Source organism: Rhinoderma darwinii, chromosome 5 (genome assembly GCF_050947455.1).
Source record: "Rhinoderma darwinii isolate aRhiDar2 chromosome 5, aRhiDar2.hap1, whole genome shotgun sequence".
Lineage (NCBI taxonomy): Eukaryota > Metazoa > Chordata > Amphibia > Anura > Rhinodermatidae > Rhinoderma > Rhinoderma darwinii.
The window spans coordinates 87,607,572-87,626,480 of NC_134691.1; the positions used below are offsets into that span (position 1 = coordinate 87,607,572).

At 43.8% G+C, this 18,909-nt stretch overlaps 1 long non-coding RNA gene across 1 annotated transcript; it reads left to right on the plus strand.

Moving 5' to 3' along the window:
- Positions 1-688: 688 nt before the first annotated feature.
- LOC142652667 (uncharacterized) lies at positions 689-13,745 on the plus strand. The gene is made up of 3 exons (XR_012847878.1): positions 689-755; positions 12,397-12,590; positions 13,485-13,745. It is a non-coding gene; the product is annotated as an uncharacterized LOC142652667 (long non-coding RNA).
- Positions 13,746-18,909: the final 5,164 nt, after the last annotated feature.

Here is an 18,909-nt window from a genome sequence, read left to right on the forward strand (position 1 = left end):
ACAGATAAGCAGCAATAGTTTGTACCGTGAGGCAGAGATGCGGTAAGGAAACGATTCAAGTTGTGTACACAAACAAGTAGCAACACTTTATAGAGAGGCGGCAAAGCCCTAGACTAGAAAAAGGAAGCCCAATAATCTGGTCAGGAGGATGTGTAAGGTCCAGGCTTATATAGGAAGCCAATAGGCTGAGACTAATTAAGCAATCAAGACAGGAATCCAACGAGGCACAAATCAAGAGGATCTGTAGAGTTAATTTAGCAGCTGGGCTAACTAGAGTTCCAGATAGCTCAGCAAAAAGAGCTGCTGCCTGAGACATAGGGACTTTTGAGTTCGAATCCTGACCCTATTGCAATTTCCAGAAAGTGATATTAGAGTGCAACCCCCTCCCTCAAAGGTTGTATAGTGTTACTAATTTACCTTATCTAGGTCTTCTGTAGTACAATAGTGCCGTGGAAGACACCCACTAAATGTACCTTTGCTCAACACGTTCTAGTCTTTACAGGAAAGCTAACAAGTGAGCTGTAGAAAAGTGGAAGTGTCATCCTATTGTTTTTGCAATGTTTCAAGATTTCACGTTAAAAAACAAACAAAGCAAACACACCAAAAATGTTTTAAAACTTTGATTTGCAATAAAAACAGGTTTGAATTAACATGTAATTTTGTGATAATATATTCCCTTTAACATTTTAGAGTGACTGACACATCACACCTCAAGTCCCAGAGAAAAGAAAGGACAATCCAGCTATGCAGAATTGGTATATAATTTGATTCTTTCAGCTGGTGATGTACATCTAACATAATCTATTTTTAGTCTATAATAATAACAACTTGTTTTTATATTACTTAAATATTTTGCCTTGTGCATCGTAAAATGTGCTCTATTATCTTCACCAGTAGTATTGTTTCATGTGTATTTTTTTCCAGCTCTGCACATAGCCTCATGTATAGCCTCAAGTATAAAACAAATGCAGAAAACAATTAAGGGCCTGTTCACATAAGCGTTGCCCTTCCGTTGAGCGGTTCAGTCTGAGGTTTCCGTCAGGTTAACCCCTCAACGGAAATCAAAAAGAAACCTTAGCTAAGGTTTCGGTTTGCCTTTCCGTTGAGGGGTTAACCCAACACAAACCTCCGAAGGAACCCCTCAACGGAAGGGCAACGCTTATGTGAACAGGCCCTAAGGCATATTAGGTTAAAACTTTCATTATTATAAAGCAGATTGGACAAATGACCCTTGTTTTTGTCTACACTATTTGTTATACACAAGGCTTTTCCTTCTTGTTCCATAGGCCTCTCACATATTGACTATCTTTATGTCTCCATTTGACTCTCTCTCTCTCTCTCTCTCTATACACATATATATATATATATATATATATATATATATATATATATATATATATATATATATATATATATATATATATATATATATATATATATATATATATATATATATATATACACACATAAAGCAACCATAGGACAAAGTAACGGCAGCAGGACTGCAAAGCAGTTCATTTGTATGTGGACTGTATATATATATATATATATATATATATATATATATATATATATATACAGTGAAGGAAATAAGTATTTGATCCCTCGCTGATTTTGTAAGTCTGCCCACTGTCAAAGTCATGAACAGTCTAGAATTTTTAGGCTAGGTTAATTTAATTATATATAATCTATCTCTCACTGGTAAAATTAACCTAGCCTAAAAAGTCTAGACTGTTCATGACTTTGACAGTGGGCAAACTTACAAAATCAGCAAGGGATCAAATACTTATTTCCTTCACTGTATATATATATATATATATATATATATATATATATATATATATATATATATATATATATATATATTTTTTTTATTTTTCCATTGTTTAACAGGTACCTTTTAGAAACTTTTAAAAAAAAATCACACTGTAAAAGTCATTTGAACTCTCTGCCAGACCGGCCGCAATGCACTATTGAAAACATTATTCTTATTATATATTGTCAAAAGGATTATTTTTATGATTTCCTCTTGGCATTAAAGCAATCATCATTTTATTCGATTTCGAACATATGACACAAATATTATTGGGTACAGTGTAATAAAATGATATTTGTGCTATAGGTTTAGATCCTAATAAATATTCTCTCTTACACGGTCCAGACTGGCGGCAAGGACTATTGTCAAGGGCCACATGCTGATTCCTAATGATAGGAATGTATTTATATGTATATGGAAGTGTATATTTATATATATTTGTGTGTAAAAATACTATAGGTTTGCATATATTTATGTAACGTGTGTGAGCCTTATGGGGGTATCGACAGGCATTGTTTACGTGTTGTATATGGCCACTCGATGACAGTATTATTTGAGTACTTTATCTGTATAGTATTTGGGATCTGCATATTAGTATTATTGAGCACTGTATGGTGATATTATTTGGGCAACGTTTGGAGGCCTCTGTATGGCCTTATGGTATGTTCAAACGTACAAAAAAAGTGTCTGAAAATTACAGAGCTGTTTTCAATTGCCTCTGATTTCAAGGCGTTTATTTTAAGCTGAAAATAAAGCTTTTTTTTTTAATTTGAAGCTTCTTTTGAGGCTTTTTTTAGGTGTTTTTCATAGTGTCAATGGAAAATCAGCTCCAAAAAGAAGTGGCATTCTATTCTTTTTATGATTTCAGCAGTGTAAATGTCAGGTCCGTATTTCACACCGAATAACCACCTCTGTAAATTGAAAGCTGAAGGCATGCCTGGAGAGAAGTACACCACACAGAAATGTTTGGTACAGCTTCCCTCTGTCAGCCAGGAGGAAGACTGAAAACTTTTTATTCAGAACAAAGAAACACAGAAAGAGACACATGCCTCCTCCCCAGAGATGTGGGAGTGCCCAAGCCCCCACCAGTTTCTCAGACTCACTCTTCTTGCATTCCAGGGGGCGGTGTCTTCCATAGGTGTGTCCGACATGAACAAAGAACTTGTTATATATGTCAGTATATTACACAAAGAACTGAAATGTATATACATATGTGTGAGGATAATATTTTTCAAGCAATATACATGGTATTGATACCTGACATAAACATACAACTCATGTGAACAACGCTGTGTGTTTCCTATTGAAATCAATGGGAAACTTTGGGCTTATTTCAAGTGTATTCTAGAGAGTAAAACGAGATGTTTACGCACCAAATTCAGTCTGAAAATAAGCAGTGTGAACATACTTTTATTATTTGGGCACTGTATGGTGGTATTATTTAGACTTTATATGATGCTATTATTTATACATTTTAAAATAGTAATTGTAATGCTGTTGAGAGACAGTATGAAAAATGTAAGTTTTGATAAACTAGCCTAGCATCATGCTATTTATAAAAATTGTATGGAGCCCTGTGCGAGACCTCAGCACTGCCCCTAATCAATAAAGCCATAGTTGTCTAGAAATTTTGAACAGGGAGTAGACTTCTCAAAAAGTTACAATACATCCCTACTCACCTTAGAATGGTGACATCACATTATGACTCCATCCCAATTGGGAATTTTGGTATTGTCTAGTTTTAGAAACAGAAGAACGAAAAACCTAAAATGCCTTCTCATTGCATCACATACACTAACGGCACCTAACGGAACCCATTGACTTTAATGGTCTTGGTCAGGTTTCCGTCAGGGTGTCCTTCGTTTTTCCAGAAGAAATAACGCATGCAGCACTAATTCTTCTGCCATTTTTCACCGGGTCTGTGACTATGACCCCTAATGCAGATGTGAGCACAGCCTAAACTTAAATATTTAGCAGCTATACGACTGCAACTTAAAAAAACAAACGTTCTTCATGTAATAATCTTACTTGGGATCTATGAATTTGATTTACTCATCTTTTTTTTTATGTAACACATTAATAATGTTTCATTACAATGATATCTTAGGGTATGTGCACACACACTAATTACGTCCGTAATTGACGGACGTATTTCGGCCGCAAGTACCGGACCGAACACAGTGCAGGGAGCCGGGCTCCTAGCATCATACTTATGTACGATGCTAGGAGTCCCTGCCTTGCTGCAGGACAACTGTCCCGTACTGTAATCATGTTTTCAGTACCGGGCAGTTGTCCTGCAGCGAGGCAGGGACTCCTAGCATCGTACATAAGTATGATGCTAGGAGCCCGGCTCCCTGCACTGTGTTCGGTCCGGTACTTGCGGCCGAAATACGTCCGTCAATTATGGACGTAATTAGTGTGTGTGCACATACCCTTATAATTATCTATGTACAATAGATTGAAACATGTTGCCTGATTCGCAGCAGAGGCCGAGTAAAAATGCAATCAAAGGTTTACGGTCACTTTCTTTTTCATGGAACAGAGACCGTTGGCCTTTTACGATGACTATAGGCAACAGAATACGAACAAGTCTGATAATTTTCTTCTTCTTTGCTTCTCTGAGTATCAAGTGCCAGTGTATTGTATGCCTGGTTGTCATTAGAGCAGTAACACTAGTGCTCTTGTCAGGGACCTAGCCCCCCAAAAAATTGGGAAATTCCCGCCGCCACTGGCTACCACTGCTGCCCATACTTAATTTGCAAAAGGGAATGAGCCGCATTATATTGCAGGGCCCGTTCCCTTCTCCAAAGTAATTAACCCTGGGGCCCATCTTCGGAAGAATGATGCTGACTAGCATCACAACATTAGGTGCGATGGCGCATAGAGCGTCCTGATGTTGGTGTAATGACGTTATATGCGCCGCCACACACAACATCCTGATGCTGGTCAAAGTCAGTCTTGTGAAACAGGGCCCCAGCGTCCGGATCAAAAGGTGCAAAAAGAGAAAAGGCACCCAGAGGAGAGGACTCGTCCAGCTGGAAGTGGGGACAAGTGGCCCCGAGAGTGGTAAGTACATAGGGGTCTGCATTTTTGGGGGAAGGGACTGATCTGGAGTGTAAATTATTTAGGGGTTTGATTTGGGGTGTAAATTAAATAAGGGTCTGAAATGTTCCGGTTGGGTGTCTGAATTAATTCAGAGGTCTCGTCTGGAGTCAATTTTGTGACTTTATTTTGGATATTTTGGATATTTTAATTCTTTAAGTGGCTACTAGAATGTTAGATATTGTGGATTTTTTTTGATATGCTACTATCACTTTGTTTTTACATCAGAGAAAATTTGTGCTGGTATCATTTGCCAAATTATCAGTAGGGATGTGCCAATTTTGCAATACTAATTTAGGGTCCGATTACATCAAACATGCAATTAGATTTAACTCGGTCTGAAATTTATCACAAATTGAAAGTGCCCCGGTTACCTGAGAAGTCATGTATGACACTCTGAGGTCTTCTGGGAAGGTATCTTACCTCTTTTAAGCTCTTTAACGCCAATGCACAATTAATAATGTCAAAGTGACAGCAACATGTATGTCTAATTGGCTATGGTTAAGCTAATGCACCAGGATTTAAATCTATTTATTTGGACATAGACTCTTAGTATACCGGAACTGTATATGACATCCATGAGTTCTGCATCAGCTGGCAGTGGCAGCCTGCAATGCGTTCTGGGAAAGCCCACAAGGTCATGTGATCATTTTTCTCTGTCTTCTTCTGATCTGTAAAATGGCTGCCGCCATTTTAAGCGACTTGTAACTAATTTACATCATGCAGAATTGATTCGCTCTTCTCTAATTATCAGACTAGATTATAGGACATTTAACTAAAAGTATTTCACTTTTATATGTACATACACAATTGACTATCAATATTCAAATATAGGATATCAACTGGTTAGAAGCAAAATAAATTACTGCTAGAATAGGATGAGGTGAAAGAGCAAAGGGAAGCCGCTATATATTATAAAATGTCCACTTGTAATGTTTCATTTACACATTGTAAATCATGCCGATACTAACGGAATGAATAATCTCTGGAGTGTATTTTGGTGTCCTTATATTGATTCTGACTGCAGATTTCACACGTTATTATGCAATGCATTGGAGAAAAAGAAGCATGGTTTCCCTCCAAATGTTGTTCAATATGTCAGAAAATGTAATATAATAAAATGATTGGTCCATTTTCATATCTAGGACTAGCAGGGTTATGAGGACGAGAAATTTCCTTTGAGAATAATGGACATTATCTAATATCTATATTGATACTGTTAATGTCTTTATTACCATCTTAATTGTTCATTGCATTGACTGCTCTGTGGGTTATTATTACTGAGACCATTTAATCCTCATACAACCACCAACAAACAAATGTCACAGACACTAAGTAGAGAGAGAACTGTAACCACATAAATGCCCTATCTCTCCATTGCATGATATACATTATGAAGGCTATCCCCATTATACGTCTGTTTCCCCTGGGCAATTATCATTACAATTCACTCCCTTCTTTGTCCATTTTATTTCCTTATTGTGGTTTAGGGCAGTCTTTCTGAATAGATCATACACTGGCAATGTCAGTTCTTATTAAAAGGTAACTATTTGTGAAAGATGGCAAGGCCAAGTATATATGTGGTGCATGTTAATACAGGTTAATCAGAATGCATATTTTTTGGACTATGCTTGCTATATAGTACTATAAGATACTTAACAACTACTGTTCATAATCCAAACACTTTTGCAATTATTAACAATAATTGTTATTTATATGATACAAAAAAATGACTGATTCTAAAGGAAATCTGCTTTATAGGTGGTAAAACATTGTAAAAGCTTGAAAATTATTTTTAAGCACTACAATTATAGCATAGTTATTTATTGTAATCTGAGAAAAAGCGCATACAGTCGTGTAACTATAAGGGTAATATAAGGGATAATCATTTGCATTTCAGACAGGCCCCACTCACCACACTAAGGGTATGTTCACACGGCTTATTCTTATTTTCAGCCGTTTTTCGGGCCGTAAACGGCCTGAAAAACGGCTGAAGATACGAAAGCTGAACGCCTCCAGACATCTGCCTATTGATTTAAATGGGAAAAACGTTGTTTCGTTCCGATGATGCGATAAAAAACGCCCTGTAAAAAGAAGTGTATGTCACTTCTTGAGCCATTTTTGAAGCCGTTTTTCATTGTGTCAATAGAAAAACAGCTCAAAAAACGGCCGCAAATAACGCATCAAAAAACATTTGTGGTTTCAAAAACGGCTGAAAATCAGAGGCTGTTTTCACTTGAAAACAGCTCCGTATTTTACAGCCGGTTTTAGTTTAGTGTGTGAACATAGCCTAAGACTTACTGGGCGGGACTATAGTTGTATTAAGTGTTCCCTATAAGGTGCGTGGCTGCACGGCCACGCACCTTCCACAGTCCACCCGCTCACTAAATCTTAGAGCCCGCGCACTGTCACGGGCGGTGGGCGGATGCAGTGGCGTCGCTAGCACCCGAGAGGGCTCTGGTGCTAGCGACAGCCACATTCACTTCTATGTGCATCCTCAGGACGCATATACAAATGAATACTATAGGCTGCAGGCCACGTTAGGCCTGCAGCCTATAAGGCGCTCGGAAGACTCCCTGCGTGGGAGCGTGGCAAGATAAGTACAATCTTTTGATTTTTGAGAGGGTTGTGTGGTAATATACAGGGGGAGAATTGCTGTATGGCCGCATATACAAGGGAAGAGGGGGGCTGTGTAGCACTATATACAAGGGGAGGGGGATTGCTGTGTGGCAGTATATACAGGGGGATTGCTGTGAGGTAATATGCAGGGGGCAATTGCTGTGTAGCACTTTATACAAGGGGAAGGGGGAGCTGTGTAGCAGTATATACAAGGGGAGAGGGGGGCTGTGTAGCACTATGTACAGGGGGGATTGCTTTGTAGCACCATATACAAGGGGAGGGGTGATTGCTGTGTGGCAGTATATACAATGGGAGGGGGCTGTGTGACAGTATATACAAGGGGAGGCTGTGTGGCAGTATATACAAGGGGCAGGAGGGCTGTGTAGCAGTATATACAAAGGGGGGATTGCTGTGTAGCACCATATACAAGGGGAGGGGGGATTGCTGTGTGGCAGTATATACAAGGGGAGGGGGGATTGCTGTTTAGCAGTATATACAAAGGGAGGGGGGATTTCTGTATGGCAGTATATACAAGGGGAGGGGGGATTGCTGTGTGGCAGTATATACAAGGGGAGGGGGATTGCTGTGTGACAGTGTATATAAGGGGAGGGGGATTGCTGTGTGACAGCATATACAAGGGGAGAGGGGATTGCTGTGCGGCAGTATATACAAGGGGACGGGGGGGTTGCTGTGTGGCCGTATATACAAGGGGAGGGGGGATTGCTGTGTGGCAGTATATACAAGGGGAGGGGGATTGCTGTGTGCCATTATATACAAGGGGAGGGGGGATTGCTGTGTGGCAGTATATACAAGGGGGCTATGTGGCATTATCTACAGGGGGCTGCATGGCGCTATCTACAGGGGGCTGTGTTGCGCTATCTACAGTGGGCAGTGTGTGGTGCTGTTTACAGGGAGGGGGTGTGTTGGTATCTACAGGGGGTAAGTACAAACTTTTGTTTTTTGAGGGGGCTGTGTGGTAATATACAGGGGGGATTGCTGTGTGGCAGTATATACAAGGGGAGAGGGGGATTACTGTGTAGCAGTATATACAAGGGGAGGGGGGATTACTGTGTGGCAGTATATACTGGGGGGAGAATTGCTGTGTGGTAATATACAGGGGTAATTGCGGTATGGCAGGATATACAAGGGGAGAGGGGTCTGTTTAGCACTATATACAAGGGGAGGGGAGATTGCTGTGTGACAGTATATACGGGGGGGAATAGCTGTGTGGTAATATACAGGGGGGGTAATTGCTGAGTAGCACTATATACACGGGGAGGGGGGGCTGTGTAGCAGTATATACAAGGGGAGAGGGGGGCTGTGTAGCACTATATATAGAGGGGATTGCTCTGTAGCACCATATACAAGGGAAGGGGGGCTGTGTGGCAGTATATACAAGGGGAGGGGGCTGTGTGGCAGTATATGCAAGGGGAGGGAGAATTGCTGTGTGGCAGAATATACAAGGGGAGGGGGGATTGCTGTGTGATAGTATATACAAGGGGAGGGGGATGTGTGGCAGTATATACAAGGGAAAGGGGGGCTGTGTAGCATTATATACAAAAGGAGAGGGGGCTGTGTAGCACTCTATACAAAAGAACGGCCGGAGCTGAGCCCCGGGTGTAAGAGGAGGCCACATGACTTGGGGAAAACAGGAAGGGGAGGAGCTTGGACACGTGGCAGACAGGCGTCGCTCAGGTTTGAGTGCCAGTCTGTCCGGAAACAGAGCAAGGAGCAGTTGTGTCTCCTCTGCTCTCGTCATCGTCTGGCATTCCCGTATCTCTGCACCTCCATGGACATCCAGGTAATCCTGGACCAGCGGCGTTCTATGGCCGGCGAGCGTGGGTCGGATTGGCTTAGGACCCAGCTCGCCGGTCTAGTTGATGGCCCGGCCGGGCCTGGCTCATCCGGGACTGCGGGTGGGCCTGATAGTGTTGTGGAGGCGGGGGAGGTGGAGATTGCGGGGGGATCGCAGGATTACTGTCCCCAGGGCGGACGGCAGCGTCAGTCAAGGAGGGCGCGGCCGCCATCTCGTTTCAGCCCAGATGTCACTCCCTGGGTCCGGCGCATGGTTGGGAGCCCCTCCAGGGACCCTGGAGACCAAGGGGCTGGGCCCTCACCTGCTGGCCGCAGGCTCCGGTCTGGCAGGAATCCCGCTTGCAATTGAGTTATCCACTCCTGGGATGTGAACAGTCATAACCCAAGAATTCAATGAGAGACAAAGAAGGACCAAATGTCTTAACAAACAAACAACAGGGGGAGATGATGCCGAAACATTATTAATTGCGATCACCACCCCATGTTGTCACAATGAAAACGTACCTTCTTATTCCTAAAACTGTCCCCCCAAATAGCCACCGCCACCACAATAGGGAACAACTCCAAAAATGCCAAGATACCTACCAAAACTAACTCCACCCACTTAACCGGCCATTGACCCACGCACCACTGCCCCCCACAATAGGCCCCAAAGCCCACGCTCCCTGAGGCATCCGTGAACAATTCCCAATCAACATTCTCCACCACCGGGGCCATGATGATTGACCTCCTATTATACTGCCTCAGGAAGGCACTCCACACTCTCAAATCCTCCCGGTGTTCCTCCCCGAACCGAATAAAATGATGTGGAGCCTTCACTCCCGCCGTAGCCCTGGCCAGAAAACCCTCCCCATAGGCATGATGCGATAAGCGAAGTTAAGCTTCCCTAGGAGAAATTGCAAGTCCTGCAACTTAATCTTCCTCAGGTGGCACGCCCTGCCTACCAACAACTTCACATTTTCCAAGTTCTCCTGGGGGAGCCTGCATTCCATCCTCTTGGAATCAATCAAGTGTGATTCCCAAAAACACTAGTACCGACCTTGGACCCTCCGTTGCCAACAAATTCCCGCAAACAGGTGAGCCCGCCGGCCCTACACAAAGGAAATCATCCAAGTAATGGATGACGGAGGCAACTCCCGCCACCTCACAAATCATACATTCCAAGAATGGACTGAAGTCTTCAAAATAGGCGCATGAAATGGAGCAGCCCGTCGGAAGACATCTGTCCACAAAATACGAACCCTCCCAGTAACAACCCAACAACCGAACACTTTCGGGATGCACTGGAAGCAAACGAAAAGCCGACTCTACGTCCGTTTTAGCCATGAGAGCTCCCCTACCATACTGCCTAACCACTCAACCGCCGCGTCAAAGGACATATAAACAACAGAACAAAGTGCTGGATCAAAACCGTCATTCACCGAACCCCCCCTCGGATGCGACAAATGATGTATTAACCAAAACTTATTAGGCTGCTTCTTAGGCATGACACCCAACGGAGAAACTACCGTGTCAACAAAAGGAGGGGACAAAAAATGACCCGCCATTCTCCTCAGCCGCACTTCTTTACTCAATTTCTCAGACACAACCGGCGGGTATTCGCGCGCAGATTTAAAATTTTGCAACGTAAATGGGACAACATGAGAAGGGGGGGTATCCGAAAACTGACTCGAAACCCCCCCTCCAACAAACTCGCCTTCTCCCTATCCGGGTACCTATTTAGATACGGCAGCATCTCTCCCAACTTCACCGGCGTGGCCCCCATGGCTACCGGCTGCACTGCCTCCACCGCCTTCCTTTGCCGGAATTGCTCATCATACCTAAGCCACATCATACCCCCATACACCCTATAAGCCTCTCCAATTGTGTCCATATAACAAAAAAGGCCCGAGCAATTCTCCGGCGCCTTCTCCCCAATCACACTCGCCCAGATGGCAAACGCCTGCAACCAATTAGGAAACGTCTGAGGTATCAGCCTATGCCGCTGTTTTTCCTCCTCCTACTTTTTACGCTCAATCCTCTTGGGCTTATCCAAATTGAACTTCTCCAAGGGGAGCAGCAAAAAGATCTCCACATACTCATCCTTCCAGATCTTTTCTCCGACTTATTATTTTTAATGAGCCCCCAACGACCCCTCAAAACACACATACACCTCCCCCTTGGCCCTATCATCCAACCGCACCCGATCCACTTCCCCATCCTTTTCCGTCTGAACTGACACTGCAACACCCACGTCGCAAACCACCTGCGCGCCCGTCACCAGTGGGACACCCCCCCATACCCTGCAGAAGCCCCCCGCCACCGTTGCAAGCAGTCACCGGGTCGGCACCCCCAACAACCCTACCTGCTCGCACCATGATAGCAACTCCTGTAAACTACCCAATAACCCCCGCACCACTAATCCATCCCCTGATCCCACCCACTATTACCTGCTCCCCACAGATACACCCCCCCAACCCCGGGGACCTAAAAATGGCAGGGATGGGATAAGATAAAGGCATAGACTCACCGGGCTGCGTAGGAGCTGTGATCCCACCAGCCGGAAGACACGTATCATCCAGCCATCTCGCACGATGGCCTCCATCTTCCTCCTGAATCCTTGATGACGACGAACCTGGAGGGCAACTCCCGTTACCCTCCACCGCAGGCAAGATTATCCCCTGAGGACGCTGCTTCTGCAGCGAAACATGTCGGGGGGGCTATCGCCATTTTAATATATCACTGACGGTCCAGTTATTGCCTTTACCCGGGGGAACTGTTTCTATGCACGGCAGTCTGCAGCTGCCGAATCAGTTTCTCTCACTGCGTCCAGTGTTGTACTGGATGCATGCACATTGACCCTTTGCTACACACTGGCCGTCTTCTGATACAATTTTAACCCTTCAGTGTCGTTTGTCTGTTTGATACATTAATAAAAGCTATGTTTTAACTGCCTTTACTGACATTTCGACTAATTGACTGGTGGCTGGGAAATTGGGACTTTGTGCCTAGGCACATTTCTCTTCATTGATAACTCAATTGCGGATTCTCTTTCTCGCCTGCAGTGGATCGGTTTCGGCAGTTGGTCCCGGAGGCAGATGCGATAGGACTCTCATGCCCTCAGCACTTGTGGGAGCTGGTCTAGAGGCAGCGAATCGACTGATCCGGTCTTCATTGGCTCCGGGGACGTGGACCGCTTATGAGATGGCCTGTCGCGAATGGGAAGCTTGGCTGGATGTGCTGTAGGGGGTGGCTTCATGTGAGGATCAAGTAGTGGCATTGTTGGCATTTTTAGGTCATGTGTCTGCTGCGGGCTGGTCGGTGGCGAAGGTTAATTCCTTTGTGGCGGCCCTAGCAATTGATTTTAAATGGATGGGTTTATGGGAAGCCACAAAGGAATTTTTGGTAGGCTAGGCTCTGAGGGGGTTCCGTTGGGGGCGGATGGCGCCCAATAGGCGGTGCCCAGTATCATTTGGGTTGTTAGACAAATTGGAGTTGGCGGCGAATGTGGTGTGCATGTCGGTGTATGAATCAGTCCTATTTTGGTTGGCGTTTTCTTGGGCCTTTTTTGGTGCGTTGCGGGTGGGGGAATTGGTGTCACCCAGCGGGTTGAGGCCTGGGGGGTTGTTAACGGACGATGTGGTGCACTTGGGGGATCGGATGGAGTTTTGGATTAGTCGTTACAAAACGGATCAGAGGGGAGGGGGCAGCGAGTGGTGTTAAAGGAGGTCGTGGGCGCGGTTAGGTGTCCAGTTCGTTTGTTGGGGGCATATTTCGGGTATGGCCGGTTTAGAGGTGGGCCTTTGTTATGTCATGCGGATGGTAAGTTTTTGTCGAGATATCATTTCTCCATGGTGTTCCGAAATTTTTTGTCATGCGTAGGTCTGGATGAGACGGCTTTTGCGCCGCATTCGTTTAGGATAGGGGCCGCCACAGAGGGGGTTCGGTGGGGTCTTGGGCCTGATGCAGTGCGGAATATAGGGAGGTGGGAGTCCCAGTGGTTCTGACTGTATGTTCGCCCCATCTTTTTTGAGTGTCGGGGAGGGGTGGATATTAGTTCGGGAGTGTTATGTTTTAATAAGGATGGTGCAGGGCAAAGCTTCAGTGTTATTTCTTATGTGTCTGTATTGACGGTGCTGTATTTTTCTTTCAGATCCCTCCCCGTGTCTGGTTCGGATTTTTGGGCATTCTTATGTCCATTGGGGCGCGTTGCGGGCTGACGTTCCTCCGGATGGGAGGCAGCTGGGGTTTTCCAGGGCGACGGCTGTTGTGCACTGGCTTGGTTTTCGTGGTATGTCCTGGGGGAGAGTTCTGCCAGAGTTTCATCGCTGTGCTGTGTTGGACTGTGCACCTGATGTTTTGGTTTTACATATTGGGGGGAATGACATGGGGGTACGGCCGTTTTGGGAATTGATCCGGGACGTTTAAATTAAAATAGTAATCTTTAAAAAAATCAACTTCAAGTTATTTGCAAAAAGTGAAAAATCAGAACAAAAACAATCTGAATCTATGAATTGTTCAAAATAAAGTAAAAAATATAGACCGACACATAAATTTTCTGTTACACAAATACCGCTCCCAAAAAGAAACGATCTAATAATGTTTATATCCCAAAAGAAGAGTACATGAAACCAAATTAATCGTCAGAGATAAATTATGAATGTCCAAACAAAAATACCTCTTCCTGACGTGTAGACAAATGCTGGAGCTACTGTCCCGGCAATTTAGAGCCAATGAATGTGAACCAGCAAGAGTTATGACAGTTACGATCTCCTCAGCAACACAAAAAAATTTAATCCATCGTAACATAAAATAAATGGACTACACAATATAAATTTATATATAACTATACGATAAAAATGTGAGACATCAACTGAAAACAAAGTTGTGCATTGCTTATAGACTTCTAGTTATTTCCGTATTCGTATATATATATTTTTATTTTTATACAAAAAAGCATTATTCATCTGAATAAATACGGTAAAGTGAACACTATCATTGGCATCAACATAGTTCTTAAAACCAAACTGAACGAAATAAATTGAAGTATCAGACATAGAAAACTTGGAATTCCCCCCCAAAAAAAAAAAGGAAAAAAAACAACACATACGACATACCTGTAATGAAACTCCCACAACAAACTCTAACCTTGACAGTTTGTCCTGGACGTGAACCATATGACCGGGTTATTTAAGATGATGTCTTGTAAATTTCATATGCCTGACGAAGACCTCGGTGCGAGGTTGAAACGCGTTGCAGCAAATCCTTTTATCACTTTCATTATTTGTTATAGAAATAAACATTTTAATTCACAACCAAGACTCCGTGGAATCAGTCAATCACTCACACCAGAGCGCCTGTTTCAAGGAGCATTTTTCATCCAAATTTCTTCATTCAATTTTCCGTATGGCGGTGTATGGTTTTCACGTGAATGATGTTTGGATGGGGGGTTTGCGTGGAAAGGTTATTAAGTTATGGTTATTTATTTGGTATTTGTTGATGTTATTTATTAATGCGTTGTTTTTTCTGTTTTTGTTAATAAAATGGCTGCTGTGGCCAATTCATTCCAGCTCTAAGTCTCAGTGTCATCATTTGGTGAAAGTAAGGTAAAGGGGTAGTTTAATGGAGTTGGGAATGTCACATGCAGTTAATGTTTTAAGGGTTACAGAACCGTACTCTGTTTATCCCACGGTCAAGAATGGCCGGAGCTGAGCCCCGGGCATAAGAGGAGGCCACATGACCAGGAGAAACAGGAAGGGGAGGAGCTTGGACACGTGGCAGACAAGCAGCGATTTGAGGGTTTGAGTGCCAGTCTATCCGGAAACACAGCAAGGAGCAGTTGTCCAACCCTCCCTCCCTATTTGTTGTTTGTGGGTTATGTTTTATGGGTCCATGTTGTTTGGGCAGGTGTCATGGCAGCGTATGGCGGGTTTAGCGGGGTCCTTGGAGTTGGTTAAAATTGGTGGGGGAGGGATTCATACTGGTGATGGTCCCTCCCAGATTATACATGGTGGTTGATCTGGCTTATATGGGATTCTGCTGGGTGGGGTCCCAGGGAGCAAAATAGAAATGCTTTAGCCATCTGCAGTGCGTATGGTGCCCCTGAGCCTGTAGCAGGACGGCTGGGGTAAAATACAGATATGGGCAGAATGACGCCAGATCCTTTTTATTAGAAGGACCTTCCCAAATTTCCGTATGGGGGTATATGGTTTTCACGTGAATGATATTTGGATGGGGGGGTTTTCGTGGAAAGTTTATTAAGTTATGGTTATTTATTTGGTATTTGTTGATGGTATTTATTAATGCGTTGTTTTTTCTGTTTTTGTTAATAAAATAGCTGCTGAGGCCAATTCATTCCAGCTCTAAGTCTCAGTGTCATCATTTGGTGAAAGTAAGGTAAAGGGGTAGTTTAAGGCTGGGTTCACACAACCTATTTTCAGACGTAATGGAGCTGGTTTACGCCTCGAATTACGTCTTAAAAAACGTCTCCAATACGTCGGCAAACATCTGCCCATTACTTTCAATGGGCTTTACGATGTACTGTGCCAACGACCTGTCATTTTACGCGTCGCTGTCAAAAGACGGCGCGTAAAATTACAGCCTCGTCAAAAGAAGTGCAGGAGACTTCTTGGGACGTAATTTGAGCCGTTTTTCATTGACTCCAATGAAGAACAGCTCCAAATTACGTCCGTAAAAGATGCCCCGCAAATCGCGAGTAATGCAATTACGTCTGAAATTGAGGAGCTGTTTTCTCCTGAAAACAGCTCCGTAATTTCAGACGTAATTGCAGTTATCGTGTGCACATACCCTAAAGGAGTTGGGAATGTCACATGCAGTTAATGTTTTAAGGGTTACGGAACCATACTCTGTTTATCTCACGGTCAGGGGGGATTGCTGTATGGCAGTGTATACAAGAGGAGGGAGGCTGTGTGGCAGTATATACAAGGGGAGGGGGATTACTGTTTAGCAGTATATACAAGGGGAGAGGGGATTGCTGTGTGACGGTATATACAAGGGGTGGGGGTGTTGCTGTGTGTCAGTATATACAAGGGGAGGGGGGATTGCTGTGTGGCAGTATATATAAGGGGAGGGGGGATTGTTGTGTGACAGTATATACAAGGGGAGGGGGGATTACTGTGTGACAGTATATACAATGGGAGGGGGGATTGCTGTGTGGCAGTATATACAAGGGGAGGGGGGGGGGTTGCTGTGTGGCAGTATATACAAAGGGAGGGGGGATTGCAGTGTTGCGGTATATACAAGGGGGCTGTATGGCATTATCTACAGGGGCCGCATGGCGCTATCTACAGGGGCTGTGTTGCGCTCTCTACAGTGAGCTGTGTGTGGCGCTATCTACAGGGGGGCTGTGTGGTGCTATCTACAGGGAGGGGGTGTGACGCTATCTACAGGGGGTCTGTGTAGCATTATCTATAGGGGGACTGTGTGGCACTATCTATAGAGACAGTGGTGTAATGAGGGATTCTTTCATTGATGCCTTTGTGTCAAAAAAGACAAAAGTATAATAGGTATGATACCTTTATTGGCTAACCATAAAAGTTCTATATGCAAGCTTTCAGAGCACAGAGGCCCCTTCTTCAGGCAGTTGAAAGCTTGCATATAGAACTTTTATGGTTAGCCAATAAAGGTATCATACCTATTATACTTTTGTCTTTTTTGACACAAAAGTATTTAACATTGCATATTGTCTCTGGCTAACACGGTACTACACAATTTTTTACTGTACTTCATTGATGCCTATAATTGGTGTTTAGAACTGTCTATTTTGCTGCTGTACTTGTATTATTATAGTATTTAAAAAAGTAATTACAACTAATTTAAAATAGGTTTTCTTATTCTCTCATTTAGTACGCTATATTAGCGTTTACTGCGGTATTACTTTTGGTCATCACATCGCCCACCATTGATGGAGAATTGCCCTGCTCCCTAACTGCCAAGACTTAGAGGGAACATTAGTTGCACCTACAGGCCACAGAAACCCAGCGATGCAGCGTTATGGGTGAGCCGCGGAAGAGAAGTTGCGTGGGGGTTAAGGATTGTGGTGTGCAACTGGTATTACTATACTTGTCCAGGCGGCCTGCCCATCAACAAGTCTGTCCATACTGCAGATGGAGGAGGAGGGGCAAGGCTACAGGAACTGTCTAAACCTCCACTTTGGCCACTGCTCTGTCCTGACCCACTGCCCACCGTTGGTAAGGACAGGTATAATTTAATTATCACATTGCCACATGCCCTCATGCCCATATATACTCCTCATCCACAGAGAGCTCCCACTGTCTGATGTTGAGCTTGTGTAATATGCTGTACATAACAGCCACACAGTTCACTATATTGGAAACATGAGGCACTAGCTGCTACATGCCGGGGCATAGCTCTAAACCATAGGGAGCTCCCATCACTTGCTACCTGTGCAGCCAGCAAGAGTAAAGCCAAAGAGGAGGGGAGTCACCTAAGAGCTCCCATGACCAGGAGTTTTCCAATATACTTTCTGTATTAATTCCTCACAGTTTTCAACTGTGCACCTGTGTGTCCATCACATGAGCATGGACAGAATTTTATTCAGTGGAAATAAACAATGAATGTTCCTACTGAATAACAACAAGCACAGATCTTGTAAACAGAAATTGATACAGAATGTATATTGGAAAATTTTATAACTTTTAATTAAACAAAAAACAACATTAATTTTCAACCAATTGTCATGAATGAATATACAGGGTGGTGGAGGGGAAGAATGTGTATCCTATTCAAACCTGAGATAGCCCTGGAACAATCAGTCCTCAGGACAAGCAGTGTAATCACAGGCAATACCAATAGAGTATACAAAGTAATTGAGTCTGCAGAACTGCTGACAGCTGAAATGGCATCTCAGCAAGACTACCATTAAGAGGATTCTTCCAGGACATACATCAGGCAGTACCAGAGAATAGCATACAAACTGGTATGGGAGTCAGCCAGTCATCCACCTCTGCCTCAGTACAAAATAATACTGTACGCCCCCCATCCACAACCTGTTAGCAGGCCGGATAGGCTATTGAATATGATAGTTGTTATTCCTGCAAAGCTGTCTCGTTTGTGTTGCAATTCGGGTGAAAGATACCATAGCGTTTTCGTACTTGATTTTCCCCACTGCACGGGCTATTCAGAGAACAGTGTTCTGATCTTTACAATTCAATAGGCAAGCCAGTAATGGTCGTGGTGAGATACCTGGAGGAGAAGACTTGGCGGGCACCCAGTGGGCTCGTTAAACTGCGATTGCAGTGGAGAAGGGGGTGCTCTGGAAAGAGCTTTCGGAGCCAGCTCACAATAAGGAACTCAGACCTTTGACCTTCCGTATTCTCTGGTAGTCCAATATTCTTGAGGTTGTTTCTCTTTGTGCAGTTCTACTACAAAAAGCCAAGATTTGTAGGTACCTGAGGGCAGTTGGTAGTTGAGCTTTTCGGTCGTCCGAGAACAAAAAGAGCTACACCGCATGTCCGACCCTATCTTGCAGGTACGGAAGCTCTTTCTATAAATTTTAATCTCCTCTATCATGACCGTGCAATCGTCACAAGGAATTA